Consider the following 20,139-nt stretch of genomic DNA (forward strand, 5'->3'; position numbering starts at 1 on the left):
CAGTACAATTTTAAATAACCATTGTTACAGTAACCAAACGTATCCAACTTAGATGGAAATGTCAGTGTTTCAACATTAAGTATGCTGTTTATTATATATTGCAGCAGATACTAGAATCAAATTCAAAAAGGTTGGTTCTAGTGCTAATTAACTAAGTGTTTTTTTCTTTTTTGTTTTTGTTTTAAAATTAGGAGTGTATTAGTTTGTCAGGATTCTCCAGGGAAACATAACCAAGAAGATGGATGATGGATGGATAGATGTATAGATGTATGGATGGATGGATAGATAGATAGATAGATAGATAGATAGATAGATAGATAGATAGATAATTTTAAGGAACTGGCTTGCACCATTGTAGAAGCTGGCAAATCCAAAATCTGCAGGGCAGGCTGGAAGGTTGGAGATTCAAAGAAGACCCGATGGAGAAGTTTAAGCTTGAATGTGGTCTACTGAAAGAATTTCTTCTTCCTCTGGGGAGGTCAGTCTTTTTTCTCTTAAGGCTTTTAACTGATCGAATGAGGCCTACTAATATTACAAAAGGTAATCTGCTTTACTCTAAGTCTATTGATTTTAATGTTCATTTTATCTAACAAATATCTTCACGGAAACATCTAGAATAATGTTTGACCAAATATCTGGATACCATAGCCTAGCCAAGTTGATACATGAAATTAACCATCACAAAGAGCTGGATTTTATCAAGCACATGATTAGTATGTGTTTTATGATTTTTATCCTCTGTTAATATACTTAATTTTATTAATACATTTTGAATATAGACTCAATTTGCACTCCTAAGAGAACCCACACAAGTCTTTACCTAAATATTTTTAAAGATTCAGTATATTTTATCCAAATATTTCAAAAGGTTCAAAATAACAAGTTTTCACAGGTATACCTTTAGGTATAATTTGTATGATTTTCTTTGCATTTATGTCATAATGTATATACAAAAATTTGATTATTTAATATGTCATGTTATTTTGAGATTTTGTTCTAAGACTTGCTTTTATAAAAACAAATATTGATATGTTATTGAGCTCTAAATAAATGTATTCATATAGATTTTATTTTTATTTTTTTTGAGACAGTGTTTTCACTTGTTGCCCAGGCAGGAGTACACCTTTACATCCGTATCATTTGAATCTTCAAAAATACCTTTGCATATGAACAAAGAGGCACATGGCAGGCTGTTATTATAGCTTGTATGGAAAGTAAAAAATTGGAAACAGCTAAAGTGTCATTAAGAGAGGAATACATGAACAAACACCTAAGAAATACTGGCAGCAGTCAAAATTAAGAAATCTATGCAAGCCAGGGACAGTGGCTCATGCCTGTAATCCCAGCACTTTGGGAGGCTGAGGTGGATGGATCCTTTGAGGTCAGGTGTTCGAGACCAGCCTGGCTGGTCAAGATGGTAAAACCCCAACTCTATTTAAAATACAAAAATTAGCCAGTTGTGGTAGCAGGCACCTGTAATCCCAGCTACTCAGGAGGCTGAGGCAGGAGAATTGCTTGAAACCGGGAAGTGGAGGTTGCAGTGAGCCTAGATTGTGTCACTACCCTCCAGCCTGGGTGACAAGTGAAAACTCTGTCTCAAAAAAAAAAAAAAACAAAACGATGAATATATTTATTTAGAACTCTATAACATATTGATAGTTGTTTTTATAACAGCAAGTTTTAGAACAAAATCTCAAAATGACATGACATATTAAAAAATCAAATTTTTGTATATACATTATGACATAAATGCAGAGAAAATCATATAAATTCTATCTCTTACTTTGATGACAATTGTTACCTCAGGAGGCCATCATCAGGGAGGACTGCTATTTATCTGTTTGTTTACATTTTTTGCAATGTGAAGGTACTAATAAATTACTTGTCTAATTTAATTTTAATGCTAAAAGTTAAAAATTAAGACAATTCTTTTATCTCAAATAACAGAATTTAGTCTAGAACCCCGTGTTAACTAAATATATTAAAACTCATTACAAAATACTTGATATCATATTTAAAATTGAAATTTATATTGAAATGTTAAATGCCAGATTCTCATAACATTAATTTACAACATACAATGTGTAATCTCCAGGCAAAAAGTGAATGCATTTCATATAAGTTGATAATGGTACTTTGGTAAGAATTTTCTTTTAGTTTGGTTATAAAAGTAGATATAAGAACCTAATTTTAGCTCACATAGTAGTAATTTGAAAAGCAAAGAGATATTACTCTTTCATAAAATGTTAGCTTTGTTACAAAACAATCCCCAACATACTTGGCATTTCACCTTGGAATTTTATAGTAATAACCAAGGGAAAAAGAAAGTATAACAATATGATTTAATAAACAGGGTTTCATATAAAAAACTTACAAACAAGTAGGAATACTTCTTTAAAATTTTATTAAAGAAACCAAAATATCCTCTAGGCACTCGAGGCTGGAAATTATCTTCTGATAACTTTTATTACACTGATCAATAACATATATAGCTTTCATGAGATGGTTTCTTGCTTTTGAGAGAAAATATAACACATAAAACCAAAATAATCTCACATTTACCTTGAATCTTATGTATGAATTTAAGCTTTATTTTTAATAGAGAAAAGGGGGAAAAAAGACCTTGCCTCATGATTTGAGGGTACTGTTCTCAAGAGAATAAGCTCTTCCAAGCCAGCTAGATCCCTGGACCTGGAATCTATTACATAGGTCTACATATCACTACGTAGATCTAATAGAAACGAAGTCTCTTCTGAGATAGAATATGATTTCACCTATATTTAAAAAATTTTATTTTATTTCAAGTTCCCGGATACATGTGCAGGATGTGCAGGTTTGTTACACATGTAAACGTGTGCCATGGTGGTTTGCTGCACCTGTGAACCTGTCACCTAGGTATTAAGCCCAGCGTACATTAACTGTTTATTCTGGTGCTCTCCCTCCCACTGCCCCTGGCAGGCCCCAGTGTGTGTTCTTTCCCTCCCTGGATTCATGTGTTCTCATTGTTCAGCTTCCACTTACAAGTAAGAACATGTAATGTTTGGTTTTCTGTTCCTGTGTTAGTTTGCTGAGGATAATGGCTTCCGGCTTCATCCACGTCCCGGCAAAGGACATGATCTTGTTTCTTTTTATGGCTGCACAGTATTCCATGGTGTATATGTACCACATTTTCTTTACCAAGTCTATCATTGACAGATTTTTGTCTACATTTTTATGGCACTGAATGTGTGCCTCCTTCCACCCCTTCCATCTCACCTGATCCTCTGTCTGTAATGCCCTTCAGAATTTTCTGTTTTCTGCGTCATCATTCCAGCACCGAAATAGACTGGCTTTGTGGGTATGCAACCCATGCAGGGCACAGGACCCCATGCTCAGAACAGCCCCACATATGGTTTAATTCTCGGTGATCCCTGTCATGAAATTCTTAATAATTTTATCTTTGAACTTGAGTTTTGTCCATGAAGCCTGATGGGATGGTGGAGCATACACATGAGCAGGGGATATCCACAAAATATGAGTTTCCTTCCTTCTTTTTTCCCCTATTCACATAAAGTAGTCAAGATATTCCACGAGCACAGGATTTTGGTGGACCCATCATGAATGGCACTTCAAACTGAGTACAAGGAAAGCATCTTGAGTATAACGAAGTAAGAAGGGTGCTGATATCCTACAGAAGCCCTGATTTCTGCTCTAACCAGAACTTACCTCCAACACAGAAAGAAGGCAGTGGTGCTATAAGAAAGGTTGACAATGAAATCTTACACCCTTTTTTATCCATGTTACTTCTCTGTATTAGTTAACCATTTAACACTGAAATGGTAACAGAGAAGGCAAGGGAAAGACAGGACAACCATAGTTCCTTTCCTTCAGTCTTTCCTTACTGATCAATGAGCTGAAGATGGAAAGTGTTGACAGAATGTGTGCATGTGAAGAAGTGAAACAAAAGAAGCTCAGTTTTGTGCAGTGTTTTTTCTCTTGGCAAGAATGAAATACACACATATGTAGGAACGCTGTAATATAAATTGTGTTGTATCAGTGATTTTGCATATGAATTAAATGCTCTTAAATTTTCATTCAAAGCTGACACTGCATGACATAAAGATGAATGGTAAAATTTATGGTAAGAATTCAATTTTTTTAAAATATAGAACTTCATTAAATAGCAAGTAGAAATCAGCATAACAAGTTGAGAGACTGAGAAAAGAAAATTTTACATCTTAGTGCGATTAACATGCTTCCTCTGCTTTTTGAGCAAATGACCTCACATTTTCATTTTGCATTAAACCCTGCAAATTATGTGGTTTGCTCTGGCCCAAATGTGTCACTGAAGTCATCTTTGGTTACTGCTATTGCTCATTAAAAATTAATTGCTGTCTGTCTTTAACATCTAATTATTTAGAAACTTGTATTTAGCACTTTATTGTGTCATGCTGTTTGGAATTACAGATACTGTACACTTACCTGTAGCTACTGTTAGCTGGTATAAATTTATCCCAGATGTCACTTGTGGATCACCTACATCAAAATTGCTTGGGAGTGGTGGAGGAGGGGAACCTCCTAACAAGTTTCCTTTGAGGTTGGAAGGTATTGATATGATGTGGCTCTGCAAAGTGTTATGTGAGGACATGACCTGGGACCCTATTAGACATGCAAATTTGTGGGCCCTCACCCCCGGGGTGGGAAAGGGACTGGCAATCTGTGTTTTAACCAGTCCTCCAAGGGATTCTGAAGCATGTTATAGATAGAGCTGATAGATCTGGAAGAACATAAGCTCTTGAAGCAGATAGACTTGAGGTTGGGTCCTGGCTGAACCACGTACTATCTCTCTGACCTTGGGCAAGCTCTTTCTTCCTGAAGACAGCCTGAGTGAGAACCCGAATCAAGGGAAGAAAACTTATAATACCTGCAAATGCCATGTTAAGGGAGTAGTCTTTCTTTGTTTAGAAACTATACTTTGCTTTTTTTTTTTTTTTTTTGAAGAACAGGGAGAAACCTAATCCAAATGCACTGAAAGAGTTCTAACTAGACATTTAATGGGCCTCTGAGGCTCCCTGTGGCAAGTAAGAGAGAAGGTCAGAACACATGTCCATCTTGGAATGGGGGCCTGAGTCCATGCTGCAGGGAGCTGGCTGTGGAGAGTGAAACCCTCTCAGAGGTCAGCACCCACTGACCTGAGCCACTGAGTAAGTGATCCAGCTCATAGGCAATGAACTGACGATGGATGAATCTCTCTCTCAAAGGTGAGGAGGAAATCCATCATGTATGAAAACTGCTTACACTACATGTATTAAGAGCTAAAACAATGAAACCCTTTCGGCCCGCCTCTGGCTTCTGGTATCCTGTAATTTCTATTTGATCGTGACATAGGAGCAACCAAAATATGGTTTTAAGCAGATTGAGATGATAGTCCTAATTTTGAGAAGCTCTGAGAAACTTGTTTAGCATTCAATTTAACAAATAGTGGAAACTGGAACATAAGAGGGAAAGATAAAGAAACCAGTTTTATGCCTTAAATGTTCCCTCTGCATCTACATATGTGGATAAATGTATGTGTGTTAATGTGTATGATTATAGGTTTTTATTGTTTTATTATTTTATTCTTGTTTTACTATTTGATTTATTTGACTACAGTTCCAAAGCAAAATGCCAGTTTCAGTAACTTGATATTGGTTTTGCATAACATTAAAATATTAGTATTGATACTGGCATTTTATGTTTTTTAATGTATTCAGAGTTGTGAAGCAAAAATAAAACCGAATATTTAATAAAACCAAATATTTAACTAAAAATTAAATATACCTTAAGTAAAAATGTAAATTGTTAAATGTATGGGTACTAAACATACATTGTTAATGCAAAATTGCTTATTAGCAGTACATTAATAAAATAATTACTAAAAAATTATGTGAAAGGAAAACTTTAGCAATGTCAGAAAGTTAAAAATTATGTATGACTACTTAAAAGTTTAGTTTACAAAAAAAAAAGGTGTCATAATAAGAGACTACTTTCCTGCAACTATGTCCAGCTGCTGAGTGTCAGACATAATGAATGGTGACATTAGGGTTATAAACTAATTCCAAATTATTTTCCCCCAACCTAACATTTTCAAATAATCCTTCCTCTTATTTGATAACTTTGGGGAGATGTTTCTGGAAAGTTCCTTCTTTTTCAAGGATCTTTCTGTGGGTCATGAGCTATAACTTTGTTTTAAAGAGAGCATTGCCAGTTCATCTTGAACTTTTCCAGTCTCATCATCTGTAGATGTACCTGATGCAGTTACCTGCATCCAGTTCAATTTTGTATTGTTTATATTATTCTCTTTCAGAAAGTCTTTGAACTGGAATAAGAAATATTCCACTTGGTTTCATCGATTGCCATTTTCATTCTCCTCTTGAGGACTATGGAGCTATAGAAGAATACTTTCGAAATATGAGTATAGTTTTGTTGGATTAGAAATTGCAACACAGCAATTAGCTCTCTGGGTACATCTCAAGTTGTAAAGATTCAGATTCAGAATTTTGAAAACATTTAAAAAATTGTTCCAAGAAAAATATAAGTATTTCAATACTATGATTCAATATTTTAAAAAATATTTCAAAAATATTGTTTCCAGAAAAATATAAGTATTTCAATACTTAAAAAGCATCCCCTGGGCTGGCTGTGGTGACTCACGTCTGTAATCCCAGCACATTGGGAAGCTGAGATCACTTGAGGTCAGGAGTTTGAGACCAGCCTGGCCAACATGGTGAAACTCTGTCTCTACTAAAAAACACAAAAGAAAATAGCTGGGCATGGTGATGGGGGCCTGTAATCCAGCTACTCAGGAGGCTGTGGCAGGAGAATCACTTGAACCTGTGAGCTGGAGTCTGTAATGAGCCAAGATCGCACCACTGCACTGCAGCCTGGGCCACAGAGTGAGACCCTGTCTCAAACAGACATCGCAATTACTTACATAGACACAGATAAACAGTATTCTTGCACACACACTAACACATCTAACTGATTTTTAGTAAAGTTTCTATTTCAGTCACAGCATGATGATGTGAACTCAACATGAAATGTGGGGAGAGGGTGTTTCTTCTGAGAACAGTTCCTGTGATATCTGTCAATAGGAGAGTTGATTGGAACATGTGGACGCCCCTTTTCCACCATGAAACATCTGAAAAACTCCAAAGTATCTACCCATTTTGGACTTGGGCAAGTGCAAGTCCAAAATGTGTGTTATAGTCTACTCCTGCTTTGGGGGTAGTTGAGGAATGCCCCCCAAAACCTCTATGGAGTAAAACATACCAGTTTTACTCCACTGGATCACTTGGAGCTCCTGAGCCAGCCAAGAAGCCTACTTGCCCTCAGCAGAGGTAAAGCCAGTTTGGGAGGCCTCAGGATTGTCATTTCTCCTGTTCACAGCATGGCTCTGGGCAGCTCCACTCAGTGTCATCCAGAGGAACCATGTACCTGAAGCTTGGAACCCAGCTGAGTAAGCAATACAGAGACTGAGAAGACTTCATTGGGGTTTGTAAGGTGCTCCCAACACAGCCTTTCCCAACTTAGCAAAGCAGGACAATATTCAACCCCAGGTAATACAGAGAACACCACAAGATATTCCTCAAGAAGAGCAACTCCAAGGCACATAATCATCAGATTCACCAGGGTTGAAATGAAGGAGAAAATACTAAGGGCAGCCAGAGAGAAAGGTCAGGTTACCCACAAAGGGAAGCCTATCAGACTTACAGCAGATCTCTCAGCAGAAACCCTACAAGCCAGAAGAGAGTGGGGGCCAATATTCAACATCCTTAAAGAACAGAACTTTCAGCCCAGAATTTCATGTCCAGCCAAATTAAGCTTCACAAATGAAAGAAAAATAAAATATTTTATGAACAAGCAAGTACTCAGAGATTTTATTACTACCAGGCCTGCTTTACAAGAGCTTCTGAAAGAAGCATTACACATAGAAAGAAACAACCAGTATTAGCCTTTCTAAAAACATACCAAAAAGTAAAGAGCATCAACATAAAGAAGAATTTCTATCAATGAATGGATAAAACAGCCAGTTAACATCAAATGGCAGTAATCCTAAATTTAAATCGACTAAATCCCCCAATCAAAAGATACAGCCAAAACCAAACGATATGCTACATCCAGACCCATTTCACATGCAAGGATACACAAAGACTCAAAACAAAGGGATGGAGAAACATTTACCAACCAAATGGAGAGCAAAAATAAATAAATAAATAAATAAATAAATAAAAAGTAGGAGTTGCAATTCTCGCATCTGATAAAATAGATTTTAAAGCAACAAAGATATAGTGGTAAAAGGATCAATGCAACAGTAAGAGCTAACGATCCTAACACCCAGATACATAAGACATATAAAGAGACTTAGACTCCCTTAGACTCCCACACAATAATAATGGGAGACTTCAACATCAATATTAGATAGATCAACAAGACAGAAAATTAATAAGGATATCCAGGACTTGAACTCAGATCTGGAACAAGTAAACTTAATAAACATTTATAGAGCTCTCCACTTTAAACAAACAAAATATACATTCTTGTCAGTACCACATCACACCCACTCATAGGTTTAAATGAAATATTGATCGGCCATTATTAAGCACAATTATTGGCAGAAAAGAGGTTTTCAACACCCATTTTTAGAATAAAGCAACATTCCCGTTCTCTCTCCCTCTTTTTCTTCCTCTTTTTTCCTCTCCTTCACGCTTTTTCTTTCTTTCTTTCCTCCTCTCCTTACTTAAAAAAAAAATATTCCTTACTCCACCTGGGAGGAAGCATCTTCACCCAATCTCTTTGATTCCAGGATAAGAAACTAAATATGAATCGCTAAATTCATCAAGGACCTGATATTACTCTGTGCCATGTTACAGACAATTTTTATGTCTTGAGCATGACCTATCAAAATGCCAGAAAGAGTAATCTCAAATAATTATTGGCTCACACCCTAATAGGGATTAGTCACGACAAAAAAAACAAAAAATAATAATAATTAGCAAGATGTGGTAACACACACCTGTGGTCCCAGCAACTCAGGAGGCTGAGGTGGGTGGATCACTTGAGCCTAGAAAGTTGAGGCTGCAGTGAGCTGTGACTGTGCCATTGCACTCCAGCCAGGTGACAAAGTGAGACCCTATCTCAAAAAAAAAAAAAAACTTGTTGATGGAATACAATTCAAACATGACTGATACAGAAAAAAGAAAGCAAATTGCCTCCTGAAAGCCTTTTGAACTCCTAAGCCACACTCCATGCTAGTGATAGAAGTTATCTATCACTATTTACGATTAATGTGTATCACCTCAACCCCAAGTCACTTTGTGAAAATGCACACAAAGGCATTCAGGCATGTGTACACAGTTTTGTTTTTTTTTTCAAAGAGTGATAATACATGTATTATTCTTCCATTTGCTTTTTATCACTCAAAATTATGTCACAGACAGACATTATACATATATACAATACAGATACATATATACGCATACACACATATATATGAGTATATATCAGTTATAGTATACACTGCTTAGATCATGAGTACACTCAAATCTGAGAAATAACCACTAAAGAACTCATCCATGTAATCAAACACCACTTTACCCCTAAAAAAAAACAACAACACAGCCTGCCACCTGTTCCTTAGCTCCGTAAGGGAAATGTGGAAACCATTCACAGTTTTCTAGCTTCCTTTTCCTTTATTCAACTCCCCTAAGTGCTGAGGCCTAACTGCTGATAACTCTAGCCTCTGGCCTGATTTCCAGTGGATATCTGGCCAGTGGTGGCCAGGTCCAGCATTTCCTTCTTCACGATAGCCAGATCATCCAGGGTAATCTCTTGGCAGCAGAGGAGGCTAGAGAAGTTGCTTTTCAGCAGGTCAAATCGAAAGCATATGGGGAGAGGAAATTCGGGGCTAAAAGGCTTGATGATTCTCCATGACTTATTTTCCTCCGGGAAATAAGATCCCACCCAGAACTGCACACCTCTCAGAAACTATGCTTTCCAACTTTGTATCTCTTAAATGACTCTTTCCTGATTGAATTGATAATCGACTTATGAGTCTAAAATTGACAGCATAAAATAAACTGAAAAAAATCTAGAGATATATGAAATTTAATTCAATAAACATTTGCATATCTTTTTCTATCAGGCATTATATTGAAGTTGGGGTATAGAGACAAGTAAAAGAAAAATCCAAGAGTCCAAGAAGCTCACACTACAGAAATATAAACATTCACATGGCAATTAATGAGACAGAGGAGTGGCTAAGATGCTTAGGAACAAAGAGAAGGTCATGTAAGACTTTAAGCTTCTGACACAAGAAAGGTGACCTTGACTGGTTCTTGAAATATTAAGCAGGACTTCAGCAGATACTGAAAGCAAAAAGTAATTTACACAGAAAAATTAACAGATACAGGTAGGGAGCAAGAAAACCTGTTATGGTGTTTAGAAGACAACAGGAAGCACCATGGGGTAATGGATGACCTGAAATAGGTTGGTAAGTAAGGCTTGGACTCTGCTGCAAAGGGCATTAATGGAAGAATGTTATTACTAGATTTCCAGCAGGGGGTGCAGTTAACAGCTTATGTTTTAGAAAGTTTACTTAGGTGGCAGTGCAAAAGATAAATGCAGGTAGACAGGAGATAGGCATACTAAATGAAAGGAGATAGGGTGGTATGCTTAAGGAGAACAGGATTGAAACAAGATTTTTTTGAAGATGGAGGAGATTGAATAGGCTGTAGGCTGAAGGTCAGTTGCCACTGGAGATAGTACAGGAGACAGTGGAGAGGATATCTATAATGGATAAAGACCTTTACCCATGCTGGCCTAGCATGCTGAGTTTCTTAAGTGGCTACATGCAGTGCGTTAGCATTGGTCACTTTGAAAAAGAACACATGAAATACTCAGTATCATTGTGTAATGATACAAAACTACAATGAAAAGATAGCAGAAGTCATTAGAAAAATATCATCATCTTGGGGTACATGAAATGACATGAACTAAAATATCTACCAAGAAAGGGCCAATGATGAATGAGACAATGTTGTATTACAGGATAGTCAAGTTACCAGAAGACTTAAGTGATGTTATGGGTGGTGAAGAGAGAGGGAAACTGGGGAGAAAGAGAGAGGAAAACGGGAGAAAGAGAGAACTCATGGAAATCAGACAGACAGCACAAAGAAGAAAACAACAGTCAGAGGAGAGGAGAAATGGGCAGAAGAGTCCATGTATTTGCAGAAGGGAGAAGTTGTAACCAGTCCACCGACCCTGCTATCTCCTACTTCTCAATACTCTCACTTAAGGCAAAGGCTGTAAAAGAGCTGCCAGTTGAGGCTTGTAGCATAGGAGGCTGGGAATCTTTGGAGATGGTTTTGCGGTGTCTCTGGATCTCTTGTATCAGCCAACAGTAAATGGACTGCTTGTATTTTCAACCTGGCTGACGACTGCTCAATTATAAAGAGAGCTGTCTACAGGAGGAACTGGCCTTGAGATCCTTGGACACATGATGGTTTTCCCTTTCCCTTCAATCACCTATTGCCTCCTAAATAATGAAAAGAGAAACTGCTATACTTTCTGGCTCAAGGGATGTTTATCTTTCCCAAAGTGTTAGATGACGACTGTGGTAGGCAAGGCTGTGCTTACACTAATGAGAAGCCTCCGTAAAATGTGTTCAGAGCCTAGCTTAGGGCTTCTCAAATTTTAATGCCAGCGTGAATCACCTGGGGATCCTGCTAAACTTCAAGTTCTAATTCAGCAAGTATAGAGAAGGAGTCAAAATTATGAATTTCTAACAGGGTCCCAGGTGATATAAATGCTGCTGGACTTTGCACTATACCTTGAGTAGCAAGGTATTAGAACATGCTCTTTTAAGAACTGAGAAGCGTGTTAGGTTAAAAAAAAGAAAAGAAGAAAAAGGTTTTCTTTTCTTTCTTTTTAGAGAATCCACATAGAACTAAGTCATTTCTGCCTTACCACTAGCCCAATACTGCCACGGAGCTGTCTTTGGCTCTGGATTCAGTTTCCCAGTGAACTTGGTCTAAGTTTTCCTGACCACAATCAAATGAGTCTGGGCTTCAGGAAATCTGTAAGCACAATTTCCTCTTCTGTCTTAATGGCATAGAAAAGACAGGATGAGTGCTCCTGGGATTCACCCACTCAGCAGAGCAGAATAGATGAGCCCATAGAGAAATAAGATTTCCAAACGACTTTTGCTTATGACCTGATTTACATCTCCACAAAGAGTGAGGGAAATGAATTACTTTCCCAGTCCAGGCCCTACTTCCTTGCAGAATAAACTGTTTAGGGGCAAAAAAACCCCAAACAACTCAAAACTTGAGGATTTGTGCAAGGTTCACTTGACTAGTGAAACAGATGAAGGCAAGAGTTTTCTAGAAAGTTTATATTTAGTTTCTGCCTAAGGGGAGCTCTTTTTATCACCTGAATATGTCACTGTAATTTGATCAACAACAGGAAAGGAGAGTCTGGCATTGAAAAATGTTTAAAACACTGCACGGTGTTTCAGTTAGCTCTGGCACAATGGATTCTTACACAAAGGAAGTTTTATTTTCAGTGCGGTCGCCCAGCTTTGCTCAGTTCAACAAAAACACTCATTTGAGTGTCTGTTATGTAGCAGGTACTGTGCTGGGTGCTGAGCACACGGTGGTAAAAAGTGGTTGTTGTCCTTGGGGAACACTCAGTCCTATGTGGGAGATGGACAAGTGGAGAATGTCTGTGCCATATTGTCTGTGCAATAATGGAAGTAAGTGTATGAAGTCTGAAGCACAGATAGGGTCTTTTCACCCACGCTGCAGGTGGGAAGCACACACCAAGGAGGCTTCTCTGAATAGATAACATCTGAGCTGAATCTCTGAGCTTGAATAGGAATTAGGATGGTAGAAAAAAGCTTTTAGGCAGGTGCTAGTCATTAATGCTAACCATTAAGTATTTTGGATTCTTCCCCCTTTCTGGTACATGGTAGAATAGCCTGTCCTTGTCCTTTTACATGTAAGTATAGTCACATGACATGCTTGAGTCAATGACACGTGGGTGAAAGTGATATATGTCATTTCTAGGCAGAAGCTTTAAACACGTATATGTGATTTACCATATTCCCTTTCCACGGCTACAGAAATTGTAGAAGCTTGTGTTAAAATAAACAGTCCATCAGTCTGGGTCCTCGAATGACTACCATGAACACAAACAAACCTTTGTTGTTTAAAGCCATAAAATTCCGGAGTTGATACTGCAGTGTATGCTAGTCAATCCTGACTCATACAGAAGGGCAGCAAATGCTATTTACAAAATCTCAGGTTGTGTAATACCTTTGATTTGGAAAGTGCATGGCTAATGATACTAGAATATGTTATGCAGAATGGGACAGACGGGGAGTGGGATGATGTTTAACTTCTCTGGGTCTCAAGATAATAGAAGCTTAATTAGGTGATTGAATAAAGGGCTAGCTAAACGAACTCTTGTTTCCTTTCTAACTAAAGACTTTGGCTTTACAAAACTGAATGCAGTTTATGACCTTTTCCTCTGGGAACTTGTCATGCTGGACTCCTACTGATTTCAAAAGGGATGGCACCATGTTTGGGAGGCCAAAGAAGAGGCCCAGAGCTAGCAAATGAGGCCTGGGGTTTTTTGAGGGGACTTACATACAAGGCAGTCCAGTAGCAGCAGACTGGACAGGAGGACCACTACTGTTTGTAAAAAGCATGCAGTTTATCTAGCATTTTTCACTTAACATCCTTCCCCAGGCAGCTTCCACCTAGCAGCCTTCATTTAACCTAAAACAAAGGGCCTTGACTCCCTGTGTGGCCTGCATTCCATGGCATGGGCCAGGGGTTTAGATGTTCCTCATAGATGAGGAATGAATCTGCAGGTTGGTCACTCCCAGATTCCCTCGCTCAGAACTCCAAACAGACATTGTGTTTAGACCATAGGGTTATTCTCAGGGTATGCTTAAGTCACTGCTGTCAGGAATATCTGCCAAATCTCTAGACATGACTGGACTTTACCTCTAGGAAGCCACATGATTTTTTAAAACTAGGATTTTACAAAGCGTTTGTATTTGTTATCTTCACGAGGCAAAGTTTTTTGATCACAGAAAATATTCCTGTTGTATTCCCAAGATCCTGCACAATGCCCAGGGGTGCAGTAAGTGTCCACTAACCCTAAGCCACTCTTGTGGACAGGTGTCTCCCTGTTAGTCCACTTGGCTCCACTGCCTGAGGACAACCAATCACAGAGTGTCCAGCTCCTACCGTCACTTCTAGACACTGATGAGGTACACACTGCAGAGTTTCCCATACACTGCTGAAAAGACTAAGAAAAACAACTCAGAAACAAGTCTTTGTAGCAGTGTTTTAAGAGTGGCAGGTAGGAGGGAGCCATCAGACAAATCCTATTTTCCTCCCTACAGCATGTGGTTCCAAGGAAAAGCGTGTATGGAGGTTTCCTGCATGACTGGGCAGGTGAAGCTGGTGAGTCATTGGCTAAATCTCTTCATGGCTCATTGTGAACTAGTGTCCCAGTGGTAACGCGTTACCTTCTATTGCTTTCCGTCCTTGTGCTTCAACTCTGTATTCCATTATTTTCACTGCCCTGGGCTCTAAGAAATATATTCACACATAATCTTTGGGGCAGACTTTGTTTTCTGGACACTTGGGCTAAGAGTTTGTTTCAGAAATGGTTCTAGAAAGCAGGCCCTCAGTAAGATTTGGAGTTTGACTGCCCACGGATCAGAAATCAAATAATAAGGACTGCAATGCAAGTAGTAAATGGGTTGTTAAGAACCCCTGGTATGCAGTGATGTCGCAAGTCCTCAGGCATTCACTTGCAGCTGGTTGAGGTGAGGAGCACGTGAAAAGCAAGGCGTTGAGAGATCTGGTAATTGTGGCATTTCATCCGTATAAGAACAATGATAATTATATATATTTTGGAGTAATGTGACTGTACTATACTCCTTGCAAAAAGGAAAGTGTTGGTCCCAGGGCTTATAATTGTACACTATGAAAATCTCTCTTTAGTGTCTTTAAAAGAAACTCTTAGCTCCTAAAGTTTCCAGGTAGACTGTGATGAAAAATCAGGCTTAGGATCTGATTATAAAACCCAGTTCCTGCAAAGTATAGTTATATATGTATAATGGACAGGCCTCTTGTGTGAAAACTGGGGCCCTGACTAAGACATAGAATGAGGAGATCAGCACAAGTGAACCTGAGAATTTTAAACTCCCAAGTTCTCTGTGCTTTCTCCATTAGACAAACAGCCCACCTTGCCTGGATGCCATTCAATGGTGCTTATTCTTCTCAGTAACTTCCCTGTCACTTCTCATTTTTTTCAGGCCAATAAACAGAGTCAGAAGTCAGCACAGTCCAAGTGAGAAAGTACGAGCTCTGCTTTTGGAAATAAGAATAGTTTACATATCAAGAGAATTATTTGATCTGGCTGATGTATACTGACAAGCTCCAGAAGAACACATTGTATGAAAATGGATCCTGAGAATGTTGTGCTGAGAGAGGGATGGAAGGCACAGAATATAGGCTGGATAGAGAAGAATGTATTGATATGGGGAAGGCACCATGATTTGAACTTCAGTGATTTTGCAAGGATATCTGGAGCTTGTTCAATATTCTTTAGAAAAGGATCTGGAATATTGAACATGATGATGACCTCTATAAAAATGAAGTGAAAGATGTCCAGATTTCCCTGGTGTTAAGGAATATATCAGAATACTTAGGGAAGTGGAGTATCATTAACTTAACCAAGCAACGTCACAATCACAACTGTTAGGCCAGATGTAGTGTATTCAGTAGAAAATTTCAACATATCCTTTGGTCCATAATCTACTGCTATGGATTTAGTGAATGCTTTCTTCTGGATACGCATCAATGGGGAGAATCAAAGGCAGCATGTCATTACATGAAGAGGATATCAGTATATGTTTACTGTATTGCTGTAAGGCTTTAATTAGTCTAGATACTTGAATCATCTTGACATTCTACAGAATATCACATTGGTTCACTGTACTGATAATATGTTAAGTGGACTGGATGAACTAGAAGTGGAGTGTACACTAGCTGCCCTAGTAAGAAATATACATGCCCTAAGCTGGGAGACAGGAAAAAAGAAGATTTAAGTCTGCCCCATCGGTGAAGTTTTCAGGTGTCCAGTAGTGAAGGATGTGCTGGGGCATTTGCTCTAGTGTAAAAGACAAGTTGTGCACCTCTCACTTCCTATCATTTGCGATGAGGCACAACATCTTTATCTCATTCTAGGTTTTAGAGGAAGCATATACTATGCTTGGGAATCTTTCTGAAACTCATTCATGGGTTGACTCAGAAGACTTCAAACAAGGCCCAGGGCAAAAATAGGGTTCTACAGCATGTCTGGACTCAACGAGCTACAGTTTCAGTGGAGGCTAATGATTTGGACAGATAAAGATAATGTATGCAGTTTCTGGAAAGTCATTAAAAATGAGCTGTGGGCAGATCCATAGAGTTCTGGTGCAGGCCATGCCTTCTTCAGCAGAGAATTATAATGTTTGAAAAACAGCTCCTGCCATTTAAATGTTTCCCACTGGAGACCTCACACCTAATCATGAGTGCCAAGTGCATCTATGAACTGAGATGCTCTTTATGGTTTGGATATCACCAGGTCCACTCAACCAAGTAGTAGAGCAGGCACAACAGCAAATCACTGTATAATGAAAGGAGTTTATTGGAGACAAGGCTCCAGTACCTCCTAAAGAATGAATAAATTACAAAATCAGATGGCCCAGATCCCTGTATTAACTACTAAAATTACATTGATGCCTCTCCCTCACTCATCATTACTTTGACAAATGAGAGATTTTCCACAATTGACTAATGAAGGTCTAAAGGATTATGGCCCAATTCACTGATGAGTCTGAGCAATATTTTGGTGCTAGTTGTAAATGAGCAGCCGCTATATTACAGCACCACGCAGGTTTGACCTGAAATGGTGGTGAAGGAAAAGGGTGAAGGGAAATTCTGTAGTGGACAGAGCTGTGTACAATAGACTTACCATGATTTTATATGGAGAAAGAGGCAGCTTGAAGGATAGACATTGATTCAAGAGCAGTGGTGAATGGATGCTTGAGGAGGGGACTGAAAAGAACAAGACCAGAAAATCAGTGACTAGGGGGTCTGGGAAAGAGGTCCATGGATGGTTCTGTGAGAATGAGCATAATTGTATAGACATTTGGATGTCCTATTGGTGCCTACCCTTAAAGAAATCAACTGCAGAAAAATCTATTAATAGCCAGGTCGTCAGAATGTTTCATCCTATGGGTACTAATCAGTGTGTTTGTCTGTTTTGTTTTTGTTTTTTTGGCTTTTCTAGTGATTCTGCAGTGGGCTAACAGAGTGGCCATGGTAGCAGGAATGGAAGCCTTGTATAGACCCAAATGTGCTCTCTTCATCAAGGATTGTGTAGCTACTGCTACCGATAAAGGCCAAATAACCACCAGCAATGATCAACACAAAGCCTGCAATATGACACCATCCTTGGAAAGACCACCCGGACACTTAGTGGCATATTCATTATTTTAGATCTTTTCTACTCTGGAGAGGGTAACCATTTACCCTTGAAGTGACGTTCCTGGTATGGATTTATCCACAGTGCCTTCCCCATCTCAGGGCTTACAGACATCTAGTCTATTGGCATCATATCCCATCCAACACTGCCATGGCAAAGGAGATGACAAATGGCCTCAATCATAGGCTTCGGTGGTTTTACCATGTACACCATCATCCTGAAGTCTCTAGATCTCCCTGCTACTTCTTAATTTGGAGGAAGAGTCACCCTAGAGGACAGGGGTCAGCAAACTGTGACCTGTGCCTTGAATCTAGTCTGCCACCTGTTTTGGTAGATAGAGTTTGATCAGAACACGATCATGCCCATTTATTTATGTATTGCATATATTTGCTTTGGCACTATAATGTCAGAACAGGGCAGTTATGAAAGAAACCGCATGGACTGTAAATATGCTAAAATTTACTATCCAGCACTTTATAGAAAAAGTTTCCTGACCTCTGATTTAGGACGTGATCTCTTGCTTGCTTAGGGGCTTCCAAAGGGGCTATGTGATACAACCAAAAAAGTGAAGACGAGTTAATTTTTTGTCGGCAAACTTTGACTGACGGATACAGGAGATGAGAAGGAGCAAGCAGTTCAGTTCTCTTCCCTCTCTTCCTTCCCTGAAGTGTGCCCTACCTCAGCTTTACCTCATGAAGAAAGGTTTAAACATGTGGGTCACCTCAGAGTTGGCATCCTTTTTTTGGGGGGGGGGAGGAGTCTCACTTTGTCGCCCAGACTGTAGTGCAGTGGTACAATCCCAGTTCATTGCAACCTCTGCCTCCTGGGTTCAAGTGATTCTCCTGCCTCAGCCTCCCAACTAGCTGGGATTACAGGAGCGCGGCACCAGGCCTGGCTAATTTTGGTGTTTTTAGTAGAGACGGGGTTTCACCATTCTGGCCAGGCTGGTCCTCAATCTCCTGACTTCAGGTGATCCACCACCTTAGGCTCCAAAAGTGCTGGGATTACAGGTGTGCATCACTGCGCCTGGCCAGCACCTTTTACTTGAGAGTAGGTCAGATTTGGGCCGGGCACGGTGGCTCATACCTGTAATCCCAGCACTTTGGGAGGCTAAGGCGGGTGGATCACAAGGTGAATAGATCGAGACCATCCTGGTCAACATGGTGAAACCCTGTCTCTACTAAAAATACAAAAAATTAACTGGACACGGTGGCACGTGCTGGTAATCCCAGCTCCTCAGGAGGCTGAGGCAGGAGAATTGCCTGAACCCAGGAGGTGGAGATTGCAGTGAGCCGAGATTGTGCCATTGCACTCCAGCCTGGGTAACAAGAGTGAAACTCTGTCTCAAAAAAAAAAAAAAAAAAAAAAAAAAGAGAGTAGGTCAGATTTTTCTGGTACTTAGTATGTCTAGTAATTTTGGATTTTGCCTGAACATTTTGTATATTATGCTGTGAAGCTTTGGGTCTTATTAAAATCCTCTGGAGAACATAGATTTTCTGTTGTTTGGTTTTTGTGTTTTAAGCAGATAATAAACCTGTCTTATCTTCTGTGAACAGTGGTTCCAATATCCGTTCCATGTTCAAAGTCTGTTTGGATCTGTTTCTCACATATGCTGCAGCAAGGTTTAGTCTTGGATGTGGGCAGTGGCTTCTATGGTATTCACTTCTCAAAGCTTGTGCTTCTTTGGGTGCGCACATGCACAGTCTGCGGTGAACCTGCGACTGTATCAATTCATATGTGGAATTCGGGGATCTCTTTTTCCCATTCCCCCTTTTGCAATATTTTTTTTTACTCTCTGGCTCCATGGGGTATACTTTCCCAATTCACTGGCTGGAAAGATGAGATTTCTCTTGAAGTTGTGGCCACTATTACTACTGCTGTCATGGAGAAATGAAGAGAACAAAAAGAAAGAAAAACAGGAGTTTATCTTATATTCTTTTCATGACAGGGACCCATTTTCCTATTTTTTTTATTCAAAGAGATGGATGGATACTTACAGAATCAGGTTATATCTACATCCCTTCTATCCCAGATTCTTTTGCATATTTTCCTGACCATATTAACTAGAGGCTCCTTTGCTTTTTGGAAGAGAGATTACGTAGGTCATGGAGGAGGGCACAGAAAGTCTACAGCATGGGAAATGAACAGGAATGGATTAAATAGTCTTATTCTGTGGAGTTCAACCTGGAAATTCCTCCCAGTTGCCCTGGTATTTCCAAAATGATTAGTGTCTGAATGAAAAATTAGTCAGATTTTTCTGGATAACAGACATGCATAACAAAATTTTTATTTGACACAACCTTTTCAGAATAACTCACAGACTCCTAAGAAGAGAGGAGATTTCAGAAGGACAGCTCAGGTGAAGCTAGGGTGTGAAATGTCATGAAATAGTGTAAATAAAGGCAGTCCTAAAAAAATGCTGCATAGCTGAGTGATCATTTGCAAAGGCTGAAAAGTAGATTTCTTCTCCTTAACCAGAAGCACTTTCTTCTAAGGGCTTAAGATCTGAAATCATGGCCTGTTTTTCAGTTCTCTGTTCTTAGGAGGCCACTGCAAAGAGTTGGGTTC

The 20,139-nt window shown here is 39.1% G+C and overlaps 1 long non-coding RNA gene across 2 annotated transcripts in view; it reads left to right on the forward strand.

Moving 5' to 3' along the window:
• LOC118154571 (uncharacterized) overlaps nucleotides 1–19,257 on the forward strand; it is a 56,335-nt gene extending 37,078 nt beyond the window's left edge. Inside the window, exon 3 of one of the 2 annotated variants that reach the window (XR_004744633.3) lies at nucleotides 17,377–19,257. This is a non-coding gene — a long non-coding RNA (uncharacterized LOC118154571). Of the gene's footprint in view, nucleotides 1–14,434; nucleotides 15,939–17,376 lie in introns of those variants that run through there. The other variant, XR_004744634.3, reaches the window with a different exon arrangement.
• Nucleotides 19,258–20,139: the final 882 nt, after the last annotated feature.

The sequence above is a fragment of the Callithrix jacchus genome, chromosome 1, assembly GCF_049354715.1.
Source record: "Callithrix jacchus isolate 240 chromosome 1, calJac240_pri, whole genome shotgun sequence".
Classification (NCBI taxonomy): domain Eukaryota; kingdom Metazoa; phylum Chordata; class Mammalia; order Primates; family Cebidae; genus Callithrix; species Callithrix jacchus.